Raw genomic sequence first — 25,696 nt, forward strand, 5'->3', positions numbered from 1 at the left:
ACCTCATCAATCAGTGGCCTGGTACAGGACAGTCAGGGTTGTTGCTGAAGAACCCCGGGAAGAGGAGCTAGGACAGAAACAGGAGCTGCAGGAGAGAAACCATGGCCAGAGGAGACGGGCTCTCGGGACATCTGTCTGTCTGTCCTCCGGTACTCGTAGGATGTGGAGTTTTTCAGTGATCCCGTCTCAAGTATTAGCTGTCATTCTCCACTAAATGCCATCTACTGGGGATGGTTACAGTTCTTCCTAAGAAGGATGGCTGCTCTGTTCCTAAAGAAGTTCACATTACAGCCATAAAGACTGAGAATAACTGCATTAGAAGATGTTTGTGTAAGTACATCCTACAGAGGCCGGTGCCCGTACGACAGTCCCCAGTACCAGCCTGCCTCATTCACACAAAAGCTCTTAGTACTGAAGACACCCAGGATGAGGGAAGGGGAAAAGAAAACAACAACAACCGATGAGACGGCTTTCAGTAATGTTGGGAGAAAAGTAAACAAGCGTTATCATTCATGTGCTGGACGAGCAGGGCAACGACCACGTGCTCAGAGCGAACGTGATCAGGCTCGTGGCTGCCGAGCGGGACCTGCGGCTGGTGGAGAGGGACCCCAGCGTGGAACGCGCCCAGTATCAGCTCCTGACCGGCTCACAGATCACCAGGTCCGGCTGCGGCTCCGAAAGATGGAGAGGGCCTGGCTCAAGCTGGGACCCACCCTGACAAAGGGCTGACTTTTTCTTCAAACGTTGGACAACGTGGTTTGGATACAAAGAGTAAACAGATTCAAAAAAAAGTACAAAGTTCAGATTACAATAACGAAAGGGAAGAATGCAAGCGAGCCAAAAAAAAAAAGAAATGCAGGAAACAACAGAATCCTCCAGACCATGTCTGAAACAGTGACCTTCTCATCCAGGCCTCAGTCCATCAGAGGTGACAAGGGTGTGATGTGTGTTCTTGGTCTCTTGAGCAAAAAGGAGGAGAAGGCGTGGAGAGCAGCTCAGGGTACCCAGAGAGGAGACCCTGTGAGCAGGGAAAATGGGAAGGATGGAGCATCCGATGTCTTGCACCAGTGATTTTTAATAAAAAATATGCTTTTGAGAGACGAGAAAAAGAAGAAAAGAAAAAGGCTCCTAACTATCAATCTGTTGAGCTATTATAACTGAAGTGACCCAAGCCTTGCCTAAGTGAGAAAGGTGTTCGCTATGTCAAATGCCATGGCAGAGACACTTCTCATCAAACACTATGAAAAATCACAGTATTACGGTATCACAAAAAGAAAATGGCAGTTTTCCAGCAACCAAACCCAAAGACATGGGCTATTATGATCTATATAAGGAATTTGAAAGAGCTGTTATGAAGAAATCCAGCAAACTAAAGAAAATTCAGAAAGGCAGTTCAATGACCTCAGAAATAAAAACTAACAGACAGAGGAGTACTTTACTAAAGAGACTGAAATTCTAAAAAAGAAACAAGTAGAAATTCTGGAGCTGAAGTACTCAATAAATAAAGTGAAGAATGCCTTAGAAAGCTTTGGAAATAGAACAGATCATAAGGAAGAGAGAATTATCAAGCTCAAGGGAAAAATATAAAAATAATTTTGATGCAAGAGGAAAGAAAAGTAAGATTTTTATCAAGTGAAGAAACTATGTGAGAACTGATTTCATTAGAAAAGTCAACGCAAGAACAATGTGTTTCTTAGAAGCAGAAGAGAGGGAGAAGGGAGCAGAGAGTGTATTTAAAAAATGATAGTTGAGAACTTCTCAAACCTGGAAACAGCTTGGTATACAAGTCTATGAAATTATACAACACTTTATTATCTCAATGCAAAAAGATCTTCTTCAAGATACATTATATTGAAATTATCAAAAGTTAACAATACATGAAAAATTTTAAAAGCAGCAAGGGAAAAAAAGACTGTCACCTATGAAGGTATCCCCGCCACTTAGGCTATCAAGAGATTTCTTAGCAGAAACTCTACAGGACAGGAAATATTAGAATGGCATATTCAAAATATTGAACCATAAAAATTGCCAGCCAAGAACATTCTATTCAGCAAAGTTATCATTCAAATATGAAGGATAAATTGAGGTTTCCCAGATAAACAAAAGTGAGAGAGTTCACTACCACTAGACCTACCTTACAAAAAATATTGAAAATAACTTTTTAAGCTGAAACAAAAAGACTAAAATACACAATAATCTATAGGGACAGGTAGAATGGAAGACTGAAATTAGGCCAACTAGGGAGCTGTTTCAGTAGTCCAGGCAAGGGATACTGCAAGATAACTTGAATTAGAATTATAGTTGTGGAAATGGTGAGTATTGATTGGATCTGGCCAACATTTAGAAGCTAGAGCTGATCTGATTTGATAGTGAATAAGGTATGAGGTGTGAGAACAAGAAAAATTTTTTTAAAAAAAGATGTTGTTTTATAGACTTAAACAACTAAAAATGTTGGTACCATTTACTAAGGTGAGTAAGACAGAGGAAAATGCAGGAAATGCTTTTTTTGGTTTGTTTAATGTGTTAATCCTGGTTTTAGTCTGGGACATCCCCGTGGTGATGTTGTCTAGACAGTTGGACACAAGAGGCTTAACTAAGAGTGAAGTTTTGGACGTATAAGTTTGCTCTTCATCCATAACAGGGAAATAAGGAGAAATCTGCTATGAACATTAAGAATAATCACTGAGATATGAAAGTCTGGAGAAGGTGAGGAATGAAAGAATGTTTCAAGAAAAGCTTCTTCAGCTCTGTCTAATTCTGGTGAGAAGTAGAGTAAGATATGTTCACAGAATTAGACAGGGGAGATTTGCACTGGTTGTATTGAAAGTAAACAGGATCATTATTTAGTTGGTTAATCAAATCTAAGTATCTTTTTCTTTGAATAGATTTTTTAGGTGAGGCTCAAGGTGTTTTCATGTGAAGGAATGGTACTCTTATGTGAAGTAGCGTCACAGAAAATGAAGGGCAGCATTAGAACAGGCAGCTCTGGAGAGGGTATTTGTAAATATAGGTCTTTATGAGGAGGTTTTTGATTATTACTTCAATTTTGTTAGTCATTATTAGTTTCTTTAGATTTTCTAATTCTTCATGATTCAGTCCTGGTAGGTTGTGTGTTTCTAGGAATTTACCCATTTTTTTCTAAGTTGTACAGTTTATTGGCTTGTAATTGTTCACAGTAGCTTCTTATATCTTTTGTATTTCTGTGGTGATAATGACAATGTATCCTCTTTCATTTTTAATTTTACGTGAGTCTTCTCTCTTTTCTCTTGGTTAATCTAGTCAAAGATTGGTCAATTTTGTTTACCTTTTCTAAAAATAAACTCAGTGTCATTAATTTTTTTCTATTATGTATCTAGTCTCTATCATCTGTTTCTGATCTAATCTTTATTTTTCCTTTCTCTCATCTAACAGGTATAGTTTGTTCTTCTTTTTCTAATGATTTGAGGTTGTAAAGGTAGTTTGTTTATTTTAGCTCTCTTTTTTAATGTAGTATTTATTGCTATAAACTTCCCGCTTAGAACAACTTTTGCTGCATCCCATCTGTTTTAGTGTGTTTTCCTTTATATTTGTCTCAAATACTTTGTAATTTCACTTTTGTTATCTTCTTTGACTCGGTTATTCAGTAGCGTGCTGTTTAATTTCTACTTATTTGTAAATTTTCCAGCTTTCTTCCTGTTGGTGGTGATTAGTGGTTTAGTTGCTAAGTCATGTCCGACTCTTGCAACCCCATGAACTGTAGTCTGCCAAGTTCCTCTGTTCATGGGATTCTCCAGGCGAGAATACTGGAGTCGGTTGTCATTTTGATTTCTAATTTCATACCATTGTGGTTAGAGAAAAACTTGACATGACTTCAATAATTACTTTAACATTTTTTTCATAATTGTTCTAAGTACTGGGGTTATGATGGCAAGCAAGAGTGAGAAGGTGCTTGACCTAAATGAAGAAAAATAACAACAAAAAATTTTAAGTTGTGATTTTTTTAGAGAATTATGTAGTAGATAGGAAATAATAGAAGATGGAAGATGGGTTAATTAGGAAATTTTCTGAGAATTTAACATTAAAAATGAAGGATGAGCAGTGTGTTTTATAGAGGTCAGAAGGAGGAAGAAGAAATGAGAAGAAAACATCCTTAGGGACAGAAAGTTCCAGGTGCAAGGGCCTCGGGTGAGAAAAGGAATATTTCCTTTCATTATTTTTATTATTAGCATGTTCTTTATAATTTAGCCATAGTGCTTTTTGTGCTCAAACAGTAAAATTAGGGATATTAATACCTCATTAATATGCAAGAAGTAGTATATGTTTATAATATTTTTTAAAACAAAAATACTTGCAATATTCTGTTTCTTAATATAAATTATACCTGAGAATTGATATCTTCAGTTCCATTTCTCTGTTTTCAACTTGCTGGTTTTGCAAAAAGGTGAGAAAGGTCATTTAATTGGCATTTTTTTTACTTTATGCAAAGAATTTTATTTTAGCTAAAGGATGTGCATTTAAAAATTTTCCTCATTAGTTTCAGCATGAAAATGTCTAAAAAGATAGGAGCTGTACAATGTTTAGTGTTTTTTCTTCCCTCTAACTTTGGGGTTTGTATAGAGATAGCACCATATAACCTAAAAAAAGATGAATATAATTTTTAAAATGTTTTATGCTTTTTATACAAAGCAAGGTGAAATTATATTAAGCCATTGACTTCTTGATCTTGACCTTGCATTGACTATTTAAAGGGAATAAAAATAGAGACATTCATTGCTAAGAATAAATTTCTTACCTTAAATTGAGAGAAAATAAAAGCCCTGACAACCTTGACAGAAAGTCAGAGTAAACAGGTATCCACACATTCAAGGGCAAAAAAATGCTAAAATCTTAAGGCGCAGAGAGAATGTTACAGAGAGCCTTGCTGGACCTACTGAAGTTAAATCATTTATTACTTCATGCACTTTCAATCTATCTCCTTGATGTAGTAGTTTCAACCTATCTCCATGATCTAGTATGTTAGGGCTGTTAATGCTTTCATTAATTTTAAGCTGTTAAATTATCACCTTTACATTTGGATATACATGAAATTGTTTCTTTTGGGAAAGGATCTTATTGAGCAGTGTTTGAACATTCAACCTTGAAAGGGAAGTTATATGAACTTCTCGCTAAACTCTTTATCTTTCTCAGTGAGTTATCACATAGTTTGCCTGGCAGTAAGCTGATTGAAAGTAGATTGGTGGGCTGGGAGATATCACAGATGCCTCACTTTCCTTAACCTCTCATATGCCACTGCAACCTCCCGTCATCTTTAAAATTTAGTTTATTGTTGCAAGAACACTTAATGTGAGATCTACCCACTTTGTAAATATTTAAGTTTGCAATAATTTATTGTTGGCCATACCTATAATATTGTACAGTAGATCTCTAGAGTTTATTCATCTTGCTCGGCTGTAACTTTATGCCTATTTCCATCATCATCTTTTGATGGGCTTTTAAAAATAGCTCCCTGTTTCCCAGCCTACAGATTCATTTTCTAACAGTCACCATCTCACAAACTATTGAATACTTGAAAGAGATTTCCAAAACATAACATATCTATGACCACTTCACTTTTCAATTGAAAATCCTTCAGTCGTTTCCTTTCACCTTTTAGATTCATGATAAGCAAAGATTCCTGTCTGCTTTTCCCAACTTATTGTCAGACTCTGTCAGGCAGTAGAATACAGTGTCTCAACATTTCACCATCCATATATTCAATAAAGCAAGAATTAGCTGAAAATTTCTCCATCAGTGACTTTAATCAAACTAAAATACCAGCCAAAAGAGAGTAGACCTTGTCAGTGGAGTATCTCATGCCTACATCAACATGTTCTCAGCTAGAGGCAGGAAACTGCATTGGAGTCCTAGATAATACAGCCCTACAGACCAGAAGTGTACAAGGTGCCATGGTTATCAGTTATTGCTTGGGAATTATAGAGTTTGTAGAGGTCAGTTGGAAGGCTACCTATTGTACTACCAAGGAAAGAATATGTTCCTTAATATAAGTATTAGGCATCATTTTTATTTTATTTTTTTTTTCCATTTATTTTTATTAGTTGGAGGCTAATTACTTTACATCATTGCAGTGGTTTTTGTCATACATTGAAATGAATTAGCCATGGATTTACATGTATTCCCCATCCCGGTCCCCCCCTCCCACCTCCCTCTCCACCCGATCCCTCTGGGTCTTCCCAGTGCACCAGACCCGAGCACTTGTCTCATGCACCCAACCTGGGCTGGTGATCTGTTTCACCCTAGATAATATACATGTTTCGATGCTGTTCTCTTGAAACATCCCACCCTCGCCTTCTCCCAGAGTCCACAAGTCTGTTCTATACATCTGAGTCTCTTTTTCTGTTTTTAGGCATCATTTTTAAATGATTGCTCAGTTTCTTTCCTTTCAAACTTAAGCTTTCACATTATATATTAAATTCAGCTTAGTTCAACAAATGATTATTGATTACCCACTATATTTCAGGCTATTTGAGAATACAACATTGAATAAAGCATCCAGCACTTTTGTTCAGCAGAGTTCATAGTCAAGTTGGGGAGACCTAAAGGATAATTTTGAAGCGATGTGATAAGTTCAAGTAATGCAGGTATGTATAGGGTGCTATGGGCATATAATTAATAAGACAAACATAGATAATGAAGACTTTTCTCTAAATCCTTTGGAGTTGTAAAATGAAAAAAAAAAAAAGATAATTCAGGAAAGAAGATGAATAGATAATCAAATTTTGGGTGTAGAAAGGACCTATTAACTGTCAAAGATGATTGTAAAACCACTTTGCATCTAGACACATCTGATCAGAACTTCAGGTCTAAAAGTAAATGATTTTAGCATATATAAGAAAAAAAATACAACCAAATGAATGCAAATGAGAATGACTTCAAATAACTTATCAATAACAAGAAACTGGAAAGTGCCAAGCTCTAATGGAAATTGAGTTTGGATCTGTAATTCTGTTTACAGCAAAAAAAAAAAAAAAGCAGAACATGATATACAATAATGAAGAGCAGCTAAGTATAATCTGAAATGAGTAGAGAGAGTCAACAATAAATCAAAGTGGATCCACTGAACTTTGATGCTTAAGGCACTTGTCTCTGAGCAGGAAGAGTTTAGGATTAAGTGCAATACAATTAAATTTGCTTCTAAGGTACACAATAATCTCAGAATTATAATGACTATATTTTTTGTATACCAATGCTCATAACAGAACTGTCAAAGCAAATGTTTAAAAAACCCCAAATGTCCTTCAATAAGTGACTAGTTTAACTATAATGTTACTCAGTAGTAAAAAGGAGTACACAATTGACACACATAATAATTTGGATGGTTTGCAAGAGAATTATTCTGAGTGAAAAGAATCAATATAGAAAGATTATATAACATAATTTCATTTATACAGCAATCTTTTTTTAAATTGAGGTATAATTGATATATAACATATAACATTATATTAATTTCCTATATGGGTTCCCAGGTGGCTCAATTGGTAAAGAACCCACTTTCTGATGCAGGGGACATTAGTTCTATCCCTGGGTAAGGAAGATCTCCTGGAGGAGGAAATGGCAACCCCCTCCAATAGTCTTGCCAGGAAAATCTCACGGACTGAGGAGCTTGGCATCTACAGTCCATGGGGTCGCAAAGAATCAGACACAATGATATACAGTGATATAATATTTTTATACATTGTAAAATGTTCACCACAATAAATTAAGTCTAGTTAACATCCATCTACATATATATAATTAAAACCATTTTTTTTTTTCTTGTGATGAGGGCTTTTAAGATCTACTCTCTTAGCTACTTTCAAATATGCAATACAATGTTAACTGTATCACCATGCTATGCATTACATCCCCATTAAATTTCTTTATAACTGGAAGTTTACACCTTTTGACTCCTTTTACCCATTTCACCCAAGCCCCAATCCCTACCTCTGCCAATCTGTCTTCTGTATCTATGAGCTCAATTTTTCTTTGTTTGCTTGCTTGTTTTGTTTTTAGATTCCACATATTTAAGTTAGATCATATGGTTTTTCTCTCTCTTACTTGTTTCACTTACTGTAATGCCCTCAAGTTCCACTAATGTTGTTGCAAACTGCAAGATCTCATTCTTTTTTGCAGCTTCTTTAAACACACACACACACACACATAGACATATATATATATATATGCATGTGTGTGTGTATACATATTTATTTATACACATGGTAAAGAACTCACCTGCCAACGCAAAATCTGCAGGAGATGCGGGTTCGATCCCTGGGTCAGGAAGATTCCCTGGAGAAGGCAATGGCAAACTACACCAGTATTCTTGTCTGGGAAATCCCATGGACAAAGGAGCCTGGCAGACTACAGTCCATGGGGTCGCAAAAGAGTTGGACATGACTTAGGGACTTACTTGGGTTGCCATTGCCATCTCCAGGGGAACTTCCTGACCCAGGGATCAAACCCTCAATCCCTGTGTTGGCAGGCAGATTCTTTACCATGAGCCACCAGGGAAGCCCATCTATATATATATATATGTGTGTGTGTGTGTGTGTGTGTGTCATTTCAGTCATGTTCGACTCTTTGCAACTCTTGCAACTCTTTGCGACATCATCTTTATCCATTCATTTTTCAATAGACACGAGTTGTTTTCATATCTTGGCTGTTGTAAATGTTGCAATGTACATGGAGGTGCGTGTAGCTTTTTGAATCAGGGCTTTCATTTTCTTTGGAATTGCTGGATCATATGTTAGTTCTATTTTTTATTTTCTTTTGAGGAATCATCATATTATTTTCCACAGTGACTGCACCAATTTACAATCCACCAACAGTGTACCATATAATGGCTGTTTTGTCAACTTTAAAATTATGGAGTTTTTCTATTGCCAACACACAGAAATTTTATAGTTTGGGAACAGAAATTAATCACATAATTGACAGAAATCTGAAAGATGAGAAGTTAAAAGTATGTTCTTGGCTCAGATTTTAAAGAATCTGCCTGCAATGCAGGAGATCTGGGTTCAATCCAGAGATCGGGAAGATCCCCTGGAGAAGGGAATGGCAACCCACTCCAATATTCCTGCCTGGAGAATTCCATGGACAGAGGAGCCTGGCAGGCTACAGTCTGTGGGGTTACAAAGAGTTGGACACAACTGGGCAATTAGCACTTTCACTTTCACTTGGTTTTCTAGATCAGCCAGTAGATCACCTTGCAGGTGATAGAGCAAGAGACAGAGGTTTAAATGGGTTGTTTTACATTATAAACATAAGCACAAGCTACAAATTATAACTAGTATATATCATGAGCTAGGTGGTAAAAAGAAAAATTATGAGGAAAATTATAAATTATTTTTAAGAAGAGGTGTGATAGCGGATAATAAAGAAGAGAAACTGAAAAGTGGTTATTTTTATTTACTTTAAACTTTTCCATATGGCTTGACTTTATTTCTCTAAGTAAAAATATTGCTTTAGAAAGGAAGATACTTAATGCATAGAATGAAAGGGGAAATACCAAAATACTACTGGGTGAGCATTTTAGGAATGACTTCCCTTCCCCGTTAGGTTTTATATTTTCCCCCAAATTTTCTATAAACATTACTTTTACAGTCTAAACTTCTATAAAATAAATGTCATGTTTAAAGAAGTGTAACATTTGATGTAACACAACATATTTTAAATAGATATGCACGTTATTTTGAAAAATCAGATATACTATTTATAAGACAAGTTGTTCATGTACGTTGAGTTCCCATGATATAGTTTCAGTGTAACTGTGAGTGACTTATTTAATCTTGTAAGTACTGACTTAAGTCCTGTGCCTCACAGATAATATGACGATTCCAAAAATTAAGCTGTAGAGAAAAATGCCTTGTTACTACATAGAAAATCACTTGATAGAATTAAATGAGTCACTCAACCATGCTGCACAAATTTATAGCCATTATCTGTGGAGAAATAGAGTTAGCACTGACATTAAATGTACCATTAACCACTACCATATGGTTTTCATTATGTTTGTTGCCATTTGTTATGCCCAATAAGTTGAAAACTTTATTATATATTGACTTACTGCTGTGAATGCCTGAAAACCCTTCTGCTCTCAACACGATCATTGATCAGATATCAATTGTTTTTTACTCTCAGACCTCAGAAAATATTAAACTGATTCTGTATATATCTGATACATGCTAAAGGGCTTGACCCCAATTTTTCTGTTAAAGGCCTTTTAGCTTCAGTTTTAAGAACACTTTTGTTTCTTACAATATTGTACTCTTCCTGACTAGGATTCCCACTTTTTCATTTATTTGGCTGGAAAACAGGACTAGTCCAGTATTTGAGATAATTTGTAATTTGTAGAGATGTGGCAGCTATTCTTGATGTAAACAAGGTCCATAAGAATGATTTAGCAATGTATTATTTAGAAAATGAGTTGTACAGGTGGGTCATAAATTAAAGTGATTTTTAAAAATATAACATTTAAAAGGAATGAATCCTTTGTCCCACCCTGGACTCTTTACATATCACTTAAATATGCCTCTATATTGTAGGATATAGAATGTCCAAAGAATTACATATTGCAGATGAATTTGAAAGATAACTTTCTGATTATTTTCCTTTACTTCCATCTGTTTTGAGATATCTATTTAATTATCTAATACATAACTGAAAATAAAATGCTGTATCCCAGATGCAGAAGTCTAAAATAGCATATAAATATTAAACATTTTAACCATTTTGACTTGTTTTTGTGTTTACTCATTATGCTGTGTCTTACTCTTTTGCAACCCCATGAACTGTAGCCCACCAGGCTCTTCTGTCTATGGAGTTTCTCAGGCAAGAATACTGAGGTAGGCTGCCATTCTTTTCTCAAAGGGATCTTTCTGACTCAGGAATCAAACTCATGCCTTCTGCTTGGCAGGCGGATTCTTTACTGCTGAGCCACCTGGGAAGCCATGTTGACATATAGAACATAAAAAAGCTAATTAAATAATTAAACTAATATTACATACTTTCTGAAACATAAATTGGTCAATCTGAGTGTTAGAGTTTTTCTAAGCATTATTTTCTATTAAAAGTGATAGTTTAGTGTACACATGAGTGAGCTACACAGAAATAATAAACGTCTATACAGACTTTTGTTTCTCATTCTATATGAAAATTAGAGATGTTGAGCATTTTGTCAGCCTAAACTTTGAAGTCAGGGAAGCCTGATTTTGAAAGCAACTTTTACATGAATTTGCTACCTGTTGAAGAAGGAACATTAATTTCCTTATCTGAATTGAGGATTAAATGAGATTATGGTTGCATATGAGAAGTTCCTGGTACACAGTATATAATAAAGGCAAAAACTGTCAATTATTTCATGAGATTTACACTAATGATGGCCTAAGCTTCTCAATATATCTACCTTCCTATGTGAGCTGATTGATAGATAAAAATAATGTGCTAAGAAAATAGCTAAAGTTTCCTCATTTAGAAATGATAAACAAGTAATTGCCACATGGCATTTTAAATTTAGTTAAATTGCATTCCTTTAGCTATTTGTGTGTGTGTGTGTGTGTGTGTGTGTGTGTAGATTTCAGTTGAGGCTTTAGGACAGTGCTTTCAAAATTTCAATGTACATGTGAATCATCTGGAAATACTGCAAAAATCTAGATTCTGGGTCAGTAGGTCTGGAGTAGGGTCTGAGATTCTGAATTTCGGAAAGCTTACTGGTGATGCTGAAGCTGTTGGACCATGGTGTGTGTGTGTGCTGGTACTTAGGGTAGTGAGGTGATAGATTGTAGATGCTACATAATATATACCCTCTTGCTCTTTTCTATTATATTCTCCCATAGGACCCTGCATGTACACTCTCAAAATTATTTGTTTCTGGTATTAAAATCTTTTGGATGTTTTACTTCCTTCCTTATATTGTAAGCTCCTGAAAGTATGTCTTCTTTTACATGCTCTGTCCAAGAACAGCATAGTGCCTAGAGCTTGGCAATGAGTATCCATCTACTTAGTGCTGGTAAGCTACATGCCAAAAGTGAAGCCCATGGCTGAAAAGATAATTCACAGATTGAAAGGTTCTACATAGTGGCTGGGTTACAAAATAATTTTGCAAAATGGGTTGCCTCTCTACCCATAAGTTTAGTTCAATTTCTTCCCCTAGAAATGTGTATGTGCATGTGTCTAGTGGTCATAGACAGAATTGGTGTTTGAAAGGCGTGTGTTATTCTGGTAATTAGATACAGTATAACTAAATTTACCGCTTTTTAAATTTACTTTGACATTGATTCCAGAAGGAGCATTTGAAGAGAATAACTGAATACAGAGTCAAATGAGGGCTAGCTCACTGTTTCTTTAAGGCCAAGATGCTGCCACCATAGAGTTTTGAGAAGATATAGTACTGTATTGTATACTGGAAATTTTTAATAAAGTAGGTCTTAAGAGTTTTCACCACACACACACAAACACAAATGCACACACACACACACAATGCAAAAATGGTAACTGTGTAAGATGATGGATGTGTGAGTAAACTTGGTGTGGTAATAGTTTTACAATGTATACTTATATCAAACCATTACCTTTTCTGTCAGTAATGTGTCATAATAGATTAGCTTGCATTTTCTGAGATTTTTATATAAACAGAATCATGTAATATATGCTCTTTTTGTCTGATTTCTTTCAGTCAGCAAAATTATTTTGAGACTCATCCATGTCATTGTGTGGATCAATAATTTGTTTCTTCCTAAGTGAAGCAGAATTCCATCTAAAGAAGAGAAAGTTTACATATTGAAGTAGATGCTATTCAGGCTTTCATGTCTCTGCAGGATGTGTGGAAAGAGAAAATTTTGAGCTATCAGTTATGAGTGTGTGGTTATGTATAGAAGGGGATGATAAATAACAAAATATTGCCTTTTTAGTACTTCACAAGCTAACTTTAATTATGTTATATTTGGGTATTAAGGTATGCATTCATTTTATTTGAAAATAGCATAATACAGTATTCATATAGGCTAACTTTAGCCTATCAAGTCTAGCTCACTCATGCTCTCAGCAGATCCTTACAGGCAACAGTAAACTAATGGGGACTGGGATTGAGAACATTAATGTTGATTTGTGTTTCTTGGAGTTTTCTTCTTAGGCAGTCCTTCATAAAGGGTTACTTATGTATGGAGAGATGCACATTGAAAGATGGGCAGAAATTACTCTCATCTATTTTATCAGATTCCTATTTTTGAACCCCTTCAGTGTTTTTTTTTTTTTTTTTCTCATTGTCTCTGGGCCACTTTTCTAGCATCAGTTCACAATGCAGAAACTGAGTGTGTGTGACTCTGGTCAGCTTCAGGCAAACACACATGTCCACGTTCAACAATTCCTGCCTTCTGCCACTTGGGGTTAACCTTTGAATGAAGGAATCTGGAACAGGGAGATAAACATAGAATCATATTGGTACTGTTTTCAGTCAACTCTCAAATATTGCAAATATTAACATGTAATTAATACTGACAAGAGAATATAAAGGAATATGAGATTTGAGTAGATATTTCTTAAACTTTCCATTATGAAATATTTTAGTTTATAAATATGCATTTAAGAGAAAATAGAAATATGGCACAGTGGTGAAGAATCCAACTGCCAACGCAGGAGATGCAGTTTCAATCCCTGGTTGGGAAGATCCCCTGGAGGAGGAAGTAGGTTGCCATTCTCTTGTCTGGAGAATTCCATGGACAGAGGAACCTGGTGGGCTACAGTCCATGGGGTCACAAAAGAGTCAGATGCCTTAGCGAATAAACAACAACAGCAACAGAAATATTCTTAAGTTTCTAATGTCAACTTTTCATGAATTTGATGATCGCATTACATATATGTGTGTATATATATATATATTTATGTATAAATGTCAATAATAATTTTAAAGTTATTTGGAAATTTTACCAAGAAATGAAAAAAATCTTTAGAGTTTGGGTAGTTTGCTTTTTTTCTTGTGTTTTTGTCATTTTCCTTGTGTCGCTTATCTCAAGTATCTGAACAGAATGCCATACTTAGGGGATTGATTCCATTTCACATATTTAAGGTGAAGGAACTCAGAAGTTTTTACTATACTTTTATTGCTTTTAGATAGATGAGGAGTAGGAAAGGGTAGCCATCCTTAGTTAATCTTAGGGAATTAAATCTATCTAAGTAAAACCAATTGGAAATGATTTTTTATCTTGGGCTATGGGCCTTTGTCCTGCAATAATGGCAGCCATTTAAAGTAAATTGTCCATTAAAGTACCACTCTGGCTTTTGACAAATTGCATCCAACTGTTTTCTTCCTCCAGGGAAACACAAACCTGAAAACGGTGGTTTTATATTTTCTGCTTGACATATAGGTTGCCTGAACCAGCGGGCTAAAATGCTTTTAGGTGCTCAGTAAGACAACTCAAAGAGGTTATATATGGTCTAGTAGAGCCCAAGTGAAGATATTGAATGCTAGCAACTTATCTTGTGTGATGACAAATAATTGGTCATGCTCTTGTATCATTTATCATTTTAAAAACAGTTCTCACTTTTTAATCATGTAATATAAGAACAATGGAACAGAACTGACAAAAGCTATAAATCCTATTTTGGCTAAAAAAACATCAAACCATACAAAAATAATTCAAATGACTGGTAAGGTAAAATTGAACACACTGCTCTCGTAAGCAGACCGCATCTTACTTTCAGGTGACAAAAGTTCAAGGTGCTAATTATAAATGAGCAAAAAGTCAATTTTAATAGAAGCCTTCTCTCAAAAAGTACATAAGCTGTAGTAAAATATCGTGGGCTTCCTAGGTGGCGCAGGTGGTAAAGAACCCACCTGCCACTGCAGGAAATATAAAAGACACCATGGGTTCAATCCTGGGTTGGGAAGATCCCCTGGAGGAGGGCATGGCAACCCACTCCAGTATTCCTGCCTGGAGAATCCCATGGACAGAGGAGCCTGGCAGGCTATAGCCTGTAGGGTCACAAAGAGCTGGACATGGCTGAAGTGACTGAGCACACACACAGTTAGAGATTCAAAGATAACTCTATAGCTGCGGCTTAGATGTTAATGGAATCAAGTGGTCTACTGTCTTTTAAACTTAGATTATTTTAGCTATGAAAAAACAATAACTGAAGTGTTTTTAGTAGTAAAAATAGTTATAATAGTCTATCTTTACCGAATATAATAAAAAAATAAACATTGCCTGTGTTTCTAAAACAAGTTATTCACTTTAGCTTTGATGGTAAATATGTTGTGGTCATATAATTTATGAGTAAAAATCTTTGATTGTGAACTAAAATTTCTAATTCACAAATATGAAAAGATGTGAGTTATGCTAAAGTAACTGAAAGTTGCTTAAATGCTTCGATTTTAGGCACAATTTTGTAGTCTACAACATTTTGTGGAAAGAATAAAATTCATTATCTCAGACTGGACCAATACATTGTCTGGAAAGTTCTGAGTAGTATCAATTACCTTGACTTGCACAACTTTGACACTTTGGAAGATGACGTGGTGGTTTAGTTGCTAAGTCATGTTTTACTCTTGCGACCCCATGGACTGTAGCCTGCCAGAGTGGAAGATGATAGGTCTGTTAGACTGTTTCTCAATTTGGGTTTGTCTGAGTTTCTGATTGATTAGGTTCTAGCTATGCACATTTTGGAAGAATATCACAGATATGAGATTATATTCCTGTCAGGAGGCATATGATTTCAATTTATCTCATTATTCATAGTGTCAACTTTGACTATGTCTGCCAGGTTTATCCACTGTACAATTAACTCGTCTAACTTTTGTAATGATTAAGAACTTTATGAAAGGGTATTTTTGAGATTGTGTAAACATTCCCGTCTTTACTAAACATTCCCGTCTTTACTAAACTTTTGAAACATTCATTTATTCGTTTAGATTATGGCTTCTGTGTCCTTTTGAAACACATCCAAATTGTTTTTTAAGCTCTCTTTTTCTGGCATTAGTAAGATTTTTCTAGGCCCATTTTCTACTTTCTCTGACTCAGTGAGCTATTTCACTAAAGATCCTCAGGTTCTTTTAGTGAAGAATAATGTTCAGAAACCAAGATCTGGTAGCACTTATTAATAAGGTGCCTTGTTCTCAGGCCTGCTCAATAGACACATTTAAGGAATATGTGTATGTGTACATGGATATGGGCATACATTTACATCTACACTGATTCTGTATTTCTACACCACACATTGTATCTATATTTCTTTCTCTCTCTGTTCCTCTGTCTCTTTCTCTTTATGTATTAAAATACTTTAGTTATCTTCAATGCCTTCAATTCTACTGTAACCCTCAGGATTTGTCCTTGTTTTCTCCAGTTTCATATGCCCTTCTCTGGGTACGTGTGACTCCTACTAGATTCAATCTATGTACCGTATTTGGTCATTCCCTCTGTATAGAACTGATCTTCCTGTTGTCGCCACTGTCCTCTTCTGCATAGAGGTCCCTCTCACCCTGCTCAGGCTCAGATACGTGGTACCCTGCCACCCCCTGCAAAGATGCTACATTAACTGTTCATGCTTCAACGACCAAGGTGGGGCCACCAGCCCTCCTCTACAGGGATGTTCTCCCACACACGTTGATCTGTAGCATTCTGTGGTGTGCTTTCTCTTACCCTCATGATAACCTACTTCTTCTTTTCCTCTGATCTCTCTCTCTCGCATGCACACATACACACACCACTATCTTCCTGGATTTCTTCTATCCTTGTTTTATTTACAGTATTTTTCTTTTGCTTTCTAAATGTTCAAGTTTCCTGGAGCTTATACCTTGCTGCCTACATGATGTCAACCAGTCTCAGTTTTAAGTGTTTTCTCCACATCAGTAACTCCCCAACAGCATCTGAGGCATTTAAGCTGATATACATAACTACCTACTTGGCGTCTATGCATGGATCTCGTGAACCCAAATATAAGTTGTAAAAATTAGAGACTTGATTCTTCTTGCCCCACTCTTCTTTCTCCAATAAATAATCCCACTATTACTGTACAAGCCAGAATACAGGAATAGTCCTTGATTTATCTGTTTTCCTGACCCACACACATGCAGTATATCAAGATGAGCAAATCTATGTGGTATTTTCATCAGATGTTTTCCTTATTTCTTGATTCTCATCAGATCTCCATTGCTGCCACTATAGCCCAAGCCATACTTACATCTCATGTAGACTATTGTAATGGTCTATTTTTCCTGCTTCTATAATTGATTCTTCTGTGATCTATATTCCTCTAAAGAAAGTACAACTAACCTTTAAAAATTAAATCAGACCACATTGTCTCTCAACAAGAAATCTTTGTTTTTCCATTGCACTTATAATGAAATGTAGTCTGCTTGCCCTGGTCTACAGTGCTCCACTAGTGGTTTGATTTATCTCTGTCACGCCATCTTTTACAACTTTCACCCTCTGGATTACTACCGTCTATCTTGTCATTCCTGTTTTACAACAGGCCAAATTTTTCCCAAGCTGGGCATTTGGATTGCTTTCTAGCATGCTGCAGTCCATAGTGTTGCAAAGAGTCAGACATAACTGAGTGACTGAGCATACACACACTTTCTCCAAATCATCATTTAGCTGACCCCTTCTCATTTGGATCTTACTGAAATGTCTTCTCAGAGAGATTAAATTAATTGACTTAATTTATCATGAAACTCTCAAATTTGTTAGTGAAGTTCTGAGTTCAGCAAGACACAGATATCATTTACAAGTAGTTGATGAAGGTCACAGAAGGGGAGTTGGAGTCTGTCCCACAGAGATGGTTCCCAGGAGGCAGTTGAGTTTTCATGAATCATTAGAGAGTTTAAGAGTGTTGTGAGAACCCATGGAATAGAAGTCAGGAGTCAGAAGATGGAGAACTTCTGATAGATTTGTAAGTTCTAAACTTTATGGCCTAGACTATAGACCAGCATGGTCATAAGTACCCAGCAGAAGCTGGTAAAATCATCTACTACAGCATAAGAACCATAAAGTAAGCTATCCAGCAATCTCCCTTAGATACTTCTGAAACACCCAAAAGAGAATTCCCAGTTGTGAGGTTTTGTTCCTCAATAGCCCAGAAGACCTTAAACATCTCCTTATAGGTATTTTTAGGTATCTTCTTGGGGGAAGGGCTTAGTGGTGAGTGAAGTGCTAAATGATTATTACTTGCTTAGAAAAGAAAGAGATAACCTGAGAAAATATAAATGGAAGAGATTTTGTTTATGTCTGTTGAGGGAGTTTAGTAAATCTAAGCCGACTCAAGTTTCCTAGTAGACTAGAGTAAATGGGCCATATGATCAAGTGCATTTGTGTGTGTATAGCACATATAGTGTTGTATACAAATAATTTTTAACTGCACAATTGTAAATAGTTTCCAGCACTAAGGAATTTGTGTATTTGTATGTGTGGATTTGTAAACTTCCAGGGACTGAAGATAGATACAGTCAGATACAGCCAGATACAGACAGAAGGGAAGCATATATATTAGAGCAATTGTTCTCATCTTTTATTTCTCATTTTATTCACTGGGTGGAGCTTAAAAAACCTAATTTCTGAGTCTCTTACCCAAGAGCTTCTGGTTTAATTGGCCTGGCATTATGTTTTTTTGAAATTTTCCCAAGTGCTTCTCATGTGCATCCAGGGTTGACAGGCTGAAAGGCAATCTTTGAGATTAAAAAAAAAAAATCTATATACATTTCCAGTCTCACATCATTATTTTGTGTGTGCCTGCATGCTAAGTCACTTCAGTCATGTCTGACTCTTTGAAGCCCTGTGGACCATGGCCTGCCAGGCTCCACTGTCCATGGGATTCTCCAGGCAAGAATACTGGAGAGGATTGCCATGTTCTCCTCCAGGGGATCTTCCTGACCCAGGGATCGAACGCATGTCTCTTATGTCTCCTGCATTAGCAGGCAGGTTCTTTACCACCAACACCACCTATTTTGCATATGTTAATATATCCTAATATGAGTGAGATTTAGCTAGGACCCCTAATCCCTGACACACTAGACAGATTCTGATTTAAAGAGTTTCCAAAGGGTATAAGCACAGAAACATTTTTAGAAAGTGAATGATTTTAATGGAGTTAGCGCTACTAAAACACTGATTGGTTGAGGTCCCTTTTTGCCTTTCTCCTAGGGTTTGTGAGCAGTCATCCTTGTGGTCAGGATCAGCCCCAAAATTCCTAATTTCATGTATTTGGCAGAATTGCCTAGTTATTTTTGTTAAAGCAAGCAACAATAGCAATAAAAATCAGGTCTTTCAGTTGCATTCTACCTTGTCTAAGAAACACAACTGGCCAGCATAAGATTAATGGGGCTCAGGAGAGAACCATGGTAAGGCTTGCTAATCCAGCAGTCTTTTGAAATACACCATAACAGCCATGACATCTTCACAATAAGTTTCATGAGGGTGTATATGGAGTCTAATGAACTTTGGTTAGCTCTGCTAGCTGTCTCTCACTTTGTTCAGTTTTGCAGCTGCTAAAATGGGAAAGATTGAGATCAGCAAGTTTCTGTGAGTAAGTTAAAAGAGGCTTTTGAGTAATTTTTTTCTGCCTACTTGGCATATTTCTCTTGTGACAGTTAGATGTTATTTGGGGTTTCATACTTGGAGGAAGAAGCACAAGCAAATTTCAGTCATTTTAGAGATTAAATATTCTCTGTATATATATTTGTAGCTGTTATTTTCTTCTTTTTGAGCTTTATGATTGATCTTTAGCGTGTGATCCCTTGTGTATTGCTTTCTGAAGCAGCCTGAAAAGAATTTTCTGAGAATTATGCAGAGTTTTTCTTTAGTTACAATTCTGCTTTCTTACCTCACTTGAGTATCAGTCTTCAGAGAATCAACATAACAAAGGAGTAAATACAAATACATACAAAAATATCTACCAGAAGATCACTGAATTAAGTTTGTGAAAGCACACTTAAAGTAATTTTCTACTGAAAAATTTAGTCAAATTTATTAATCATATCACTGCTTACCGGTGTTAAATAAAAATTTAAAAGGTAGCAATCAATAAACAGAGATAAAAGTGTCTTAAGAATAAATGAAAGGAAGTAACAAAAAGACTCACCAAGCTGAAGTGCCTCCTATCAACAGTAGCTGATAAAATATTAAAAGACTTGCCTTGTGTAATGTCTCCGGAGAGCCATCTGGCTGATCTGCTAGACCATGATTGACAACTTTGAGACCTTGCTGGAAGCCACAAAAGTATATCTATAATATTATGCTCAATTGCATAGGTCTTTCTTCCTAAATGGGGCTGGAAATAACATACTACTGAGTGATTGGCTTTTAAGAAATTGAACATTCTCTTCAGTCCCAGCTGAAGTTTAATTTGCTTAGAATTAGATGCTATGTGGTATCTGGAATACAAAAAAAAAAAAAAAAAAAAAGGAAGAAAGAAAGAAACAGAGCCTTGTATCTAAGAACATGTAAACCTGGTTTGGAGGAGTTAAGAAATCAATGGAGGGGAATTTTATTAGAGGAGGCAGGTGATTTCAGTGTCAGAATAAATAATTATTTGCTAACACATTTCATGTGCCTAATACTAAGCTCCTGATTTATGTTCATTGTCTTAATTAAGTCTCTCTCTCTCTCTCACACACACACACACACACACACACACACTAAGCCTTACCAATGAGAAATGTAAAGATATTTTTACTTTTCTTGAGATAAGAAATTGAAACTCAGAAAAGTTAAAGAACTTGCCCAAGGTCTTTATAGTAAATAGTGTCTTAACTTGTATTTGAACCCAGATCAACACAACTCCAAATGGCATGACAAACCAAAATTGACTATGAGGCTAGTGACACCCTAGACATTTATTCACAAGAGTGATGTGCCTTTTCACTTTGTTGGTTTCCTCCACTGTGCTGAAGCTTTTTAGTTTGATGTGGTCCCATTTGTTTATTTTTGCTTTTTTGCCCTTGTCTGAGGTGACAGATCCAGAAAGATATCGCTAAGATCAATGTTAAAGAGTCCACTTCCTATGGTTTCCTCTAAGATTTTTATGGTAACAGGTTTTACATTTAAGACTTTAGTATATTTTGAGGTTATTTTTGTATATATGAAAGTGATCCAGTTTTATTCTTTTGCATATGTCTGTCCAGTTTTCCCAACACCATTTATTTTTCAATTTTAAATTTATTTTTTAATTGAAGGATAACTGCTTTACAGAATTTTGTTGCTTTCTGACAAGCATAAGCATGAATCAGTCATAAGTATACATATGTCCCCTCCCTCTTAAACCTCCCTCCCATCTCCCTTCCCATCCCAGCCCTCTAGGTGGTTACAGAGCCTCAGTTTGAGTTTGCTGAGTTATACAGCACATTCCCCTGGCTATCTATTTTACACATGGTCATGTAAGTTTCCATGTTACTCTCTCCATACATCCCACCCTCTCCTGCTTCCCCCCTCCCATGCCCATAAATCTGTTCCCTATGTCTGTGTCTCCATTGCTGCCCTGCAGATAATTTCATCAGTATCCTCTTTTTAGATTCAATATATATGTGTTAGTGTATAACATTTCTCTTTCTGACTTACTTCACTCTGTATAATGGGCTCTAGGTTCATCCACCTCATTAGAACTGGCTCAAATGTGTTCCTTTTTATGGCTGAGTAATATTCCATGTGTGTGTGTATATATATATATATATAATAGCTGCTTTATCCATTCATCTGTGAATGTACATCTAAGTTACTTCCATGTTCTAGCTATTGTAGATAGTGTAAATGAACATTAGGGTACATGTGTCTTTTTCAGTTTTTGTTTCCTCAGGGTATATGCCTACTAATGAGATTTCTAGGTCATATTGTGGTTTTATTCCTAGTTTTTAAAGGAATCTCCATACAGTCTTTCAGAGTGGCTGCATCAATTTGCATTCCCACCAATAGTACAAGAGGGTTTCCTTTTTTCCACACCCTCTCCAGCATTTATTGCTTATAGACTTTTTGATGATGGTCAATCTGACTGGTGTTAGGTGATATTTCCTTGTAGTTTTGATTTGCATTTCTCTAATAATGAGAGATGTTGAGTATCTTTTCATGTGATTGTTAGCCATCTGTATGTATTCTTTGGAGAAATGTATACAGAAATCACTTGCATTCCTATATACTAACAATGAAAAATCAGAAAGAAAGATTAAGGAATCAGTCCCATTCACCATTGCAACAAAAAGAATAAAATATCTGCAATAAACTTACCTAAGGAGACAAAGGCTTCCCTGGTAGCTCAGATGGTAAAGCGTCTGCCTACAATGTGGGAGACCTGGGTTCGATCCCTGGGTCAGGAAGATCCCCTGGAGAAGGAAATGGCAACCCACTCCAGTATTCTTGCCTGGAAAATCCCACGGACTGAGGATCCTGGTAGGCTGCAGTCCATGGAGCTGCAAAGAGTCGGACACAACTGAGCGACTTCACTTTCTCTCACAAGGAGACAAAATAACTGTATACAGGAAAATACGACACCCATGAAAGAAATCAAAGACAAGATTAACAGATGGAGAGATATTCCATGTTCCTGGGTTGGGAGAATCAATATTGTGCAAATGGCTATACTACCAAATGCAGTCTACAGATTCAGTGCAATCTCTATCAAATTACCAGTCACATTTTTCACAGAACTAGAACAAAAATGTTCACAGTTCATATGGAAACACAAAGACCCAGAGTATTGAGACAAGTGATCTCGAAAAAGAGGAATGGAGCTGAAGGAATCAACCTTCTTGATTTCAGACAATACAACAAAGCTCTGGTCATCAAGACAGTATGGTACTGGCACAAAAACAGAAGTATAGACCAATGGAACAAGATAGAAAGCCCAGAGCTAAGCCCACACACCTGTGGGTATCTTATTTTTGACAAAAGAGGCAAGAATGTGCAATGGGGCAAAGATAGCCTCTTCAGTAAGTGAGAAATAAATAAATATGACAGGAAATAGAAATTATAAAAAGTAATCAAATGCAAATTCCAAAGATGAAAAATATAATGTCTGAAATGAAATTGCTCCTGGATGAGATTAAAAGCAGATTAGACATTGAAAAAGAAAACTTGACAGCTACATGTGAAAGAATGAAATTAGAGCACTTCCTAACACCATACACAAAGATAAACCAAGCATGGATTAAAGGCCTAAATGTAAAACTGGAAGCTATAAATCTCTTACAGGAAAACATAGGTAGAACACTCAATGACATAAATCAAAGCAAGCTCCTCTATGACTCACCTCCCAGAGTAATGGAAATAAAAACAAAAATAAACAAGTGGGACCTAATTAAACTTACAAGATTTTGCACAACAAAGGAAACTAAAGACAAGGTGAAAAGACAACCCTCAGAATAAGAGAAAATAATAGCAAAGAAAAAAAAACTGACAAAGAGTTAATTTCCAAAATATACAAGTAGCTCATACAACTCAATACCAGAAAAACAAACAACCCAATCGCAAAGTGGGCAGAAGACCTAAACAACACTGTTTATTGAAGAGAGTCTTTCCCCATTTTATTTTCTTGCTTCCTTTGTTTTAGATTGACTGTGTATGCATAGGTTTATTTCTGGGCTCTATATTCTGTTGCATTGATGTATGTGTCTTTTTTTTTTTTTTTTTTTTGCGCCAGTAGTGTTTTGATTACTACAGTTTTATAATATGGTTTGAAATCAGGAAGTGTGATGCCACCAGCTTTGTTCTTTCTCGAGACTGTTTTCACTATTCAGGTTCTTTTTGTTTCCATACAAATTTTAGGATTATTTGTTCTAGTTCTGTTAAAAATGTCACTGTGTCTTGATAGGAATTACACTGAATCTGTAGATTACTTTGGGTAGTATTGATATTTAACAATATTAATGCTTCTGATCTTAGCTTGCTCTCTGTAAATTTCTACCACTTCACAGACGTAAGATTCTTAGACCATATGTTTCTATTTTTTCACTATAATTGGTGATTTTTTTTGTAACACATTTTACTTCTACATATATTATAAATTTCACATAAACTTAAAAATTTATTTATACACAATTTTCCTTTAAGTGAATTAAAATGAAAAAAGCAATATTTTATATTTACCAACATGTTTGCTATGTTGTGTGCTTTTCATTTCTTTGTAGAAATCTTAGCTTTCATATGTAACCATTTTCATTCTTCCAAAGAATTTTTATTAGCATTTCTTGTGGTGTTATGCTGATGGCAAAGAATTCTCTCAACTTTTGTTTTTCTGAAACTATTTTTTGAAAAAAATTTTTGAGGTAAAGGTATAAAATTCTATGACAGGTTCTTTTAATTTTAGCCTATAATGATGTAATTCTGTGATCTCTAACTTGCTTCAGCTCAGTTCAGTCACACAGTCGTGTCCGGTTCTTGGCGACCCCATGAACTGCAGCACACCAGGCCTCCCTGTCCATCACCAACTCCAGGAGGCTACCCAAACCCTTGTCCATTGAGTCGGTGATGCCATCCAACCATCTCATCCTGTCATCCCCTTCTCCCCCTGCGCTCAATCTTTCCCAGCATCAGGGTCTTTTCCAATGAGTCAACTCTTCGCATGAGGTGGCCAAAGTATTGGAGTTTCAGCTTCAACATCAGTCCTTCCAATGAACACCCAGGACTGATCTCCTTTAGGATGGACTGGTTGGATCTCCTTCCAGTCCAAGGGACTCTCAAGAGTCTTCTCCAACACCACAGCTCAAAAGCATCAATTCTTCAGCGTTCAGCTTTCTTTGTAGTCCAACTCTCACATCCATACATGACTACTGGAAAAACCATAGCCTAGCCTTGACTAGATGGACCTTTATTGACAAAGCAGTGTCTCTTCTTTTTAATATGCTGACTTGCTTAGTTTCTAATTAAAGGTCTGTGTTCTTACCTTTATTCTTCTGTGTAGTATATTTTCTTACACACAAAATATAGAAAATGAAAAACACCAGGATAGGGGACATGGATGGGTTTTTTCCTGCTTCATTGTTAAACCCTCGGGTTCAATGTTCTTTTTTTTTCAATGTCTAATCTGCTTTTAATCTCATCCAGGGACAATTGTCTTTCAGATGTTACATTTTTCATGTTTAGAATTTGCATTTTTATTTTTTATAATTTATATTTCTTGTCATATTTATTTATTTCTCTGTCTTCTTAAGTATATAGAAAATAGATTTTTTAAAATTCCCTTTTCTGATAGTGTCATTCCTGGGTCTGTTTCTATTGGCTTATTTTTATTCAGGTAATAGGTTACATTGCTGTGTTTTTAGACATGAGTAGTAATTTTTTTTTCCTTTTATTGTATGTTAAACATGTTAGTTACCTTGCTGAGTGTTTGGATTTTGTTGTCTTCCTTTAAAGAATGTTTTTTTTATTTTTGTCTGGTTGGACAATGGCAAAAGTTATTGGAGATCATTTTGATCCCTTCAAAACAATTCTTTAGATCTTTGGTGGCAGATACGGAGTAGCTGGGCTTCCTAGGTGGTGCTAGTGGTAGTAACCCTCCTGCCATTGCAGGAGACCTAAGAAACTCAGGTTCCATCTCTGGGTGGGGAAGATCCCTGGAGGAGGCATGGCAACCTTGTCCAGTTTTCTTACCTGGAGAATTCCATGAACAGAGGAGCTTGGCAGGCTACAGTCCATAGGGTTGCAAGGAGTTAGACATGACTAAAGTGACTCAGTATGCACTCTACACTCTAGAGATGGTTTAAACTTAA

General features: G+C 36.1%; 1 pseudogene; it reads left to right on the top strand.

Moving 5' to 3' along the window:
- The first annotated feature begins 255 nt into the window (after positions 1 to 255).
- On the top strand, positions 256 to 1,071 carry LOC110150594 (translation initiation factor IF-3, mitochondrial pseudogene; annotated as a pseudogene).
- The last annotated feature ends 24,625 nt before the right edge of the window (positions 1,072 to 25,696 follow it).

The sequence above is a fragment of the Odocoileus virginianus genome, chromosome 13 (assembly GCF_023699985.2).
Source record: "Odocoileus virginianus isolate 20LAN1187 ecotype Illinois chromosome 13, Ovbor_1.2, whole genome shotgun sequence".
In the NCBI taxonomy this organism is placed as follows: domain Eukaryota; kingdom Metazoa; phylum Chordata; class Mammalia; order Artiodactyla; family Cervidae; genus Odocoileus; species Odocoileus virginianus.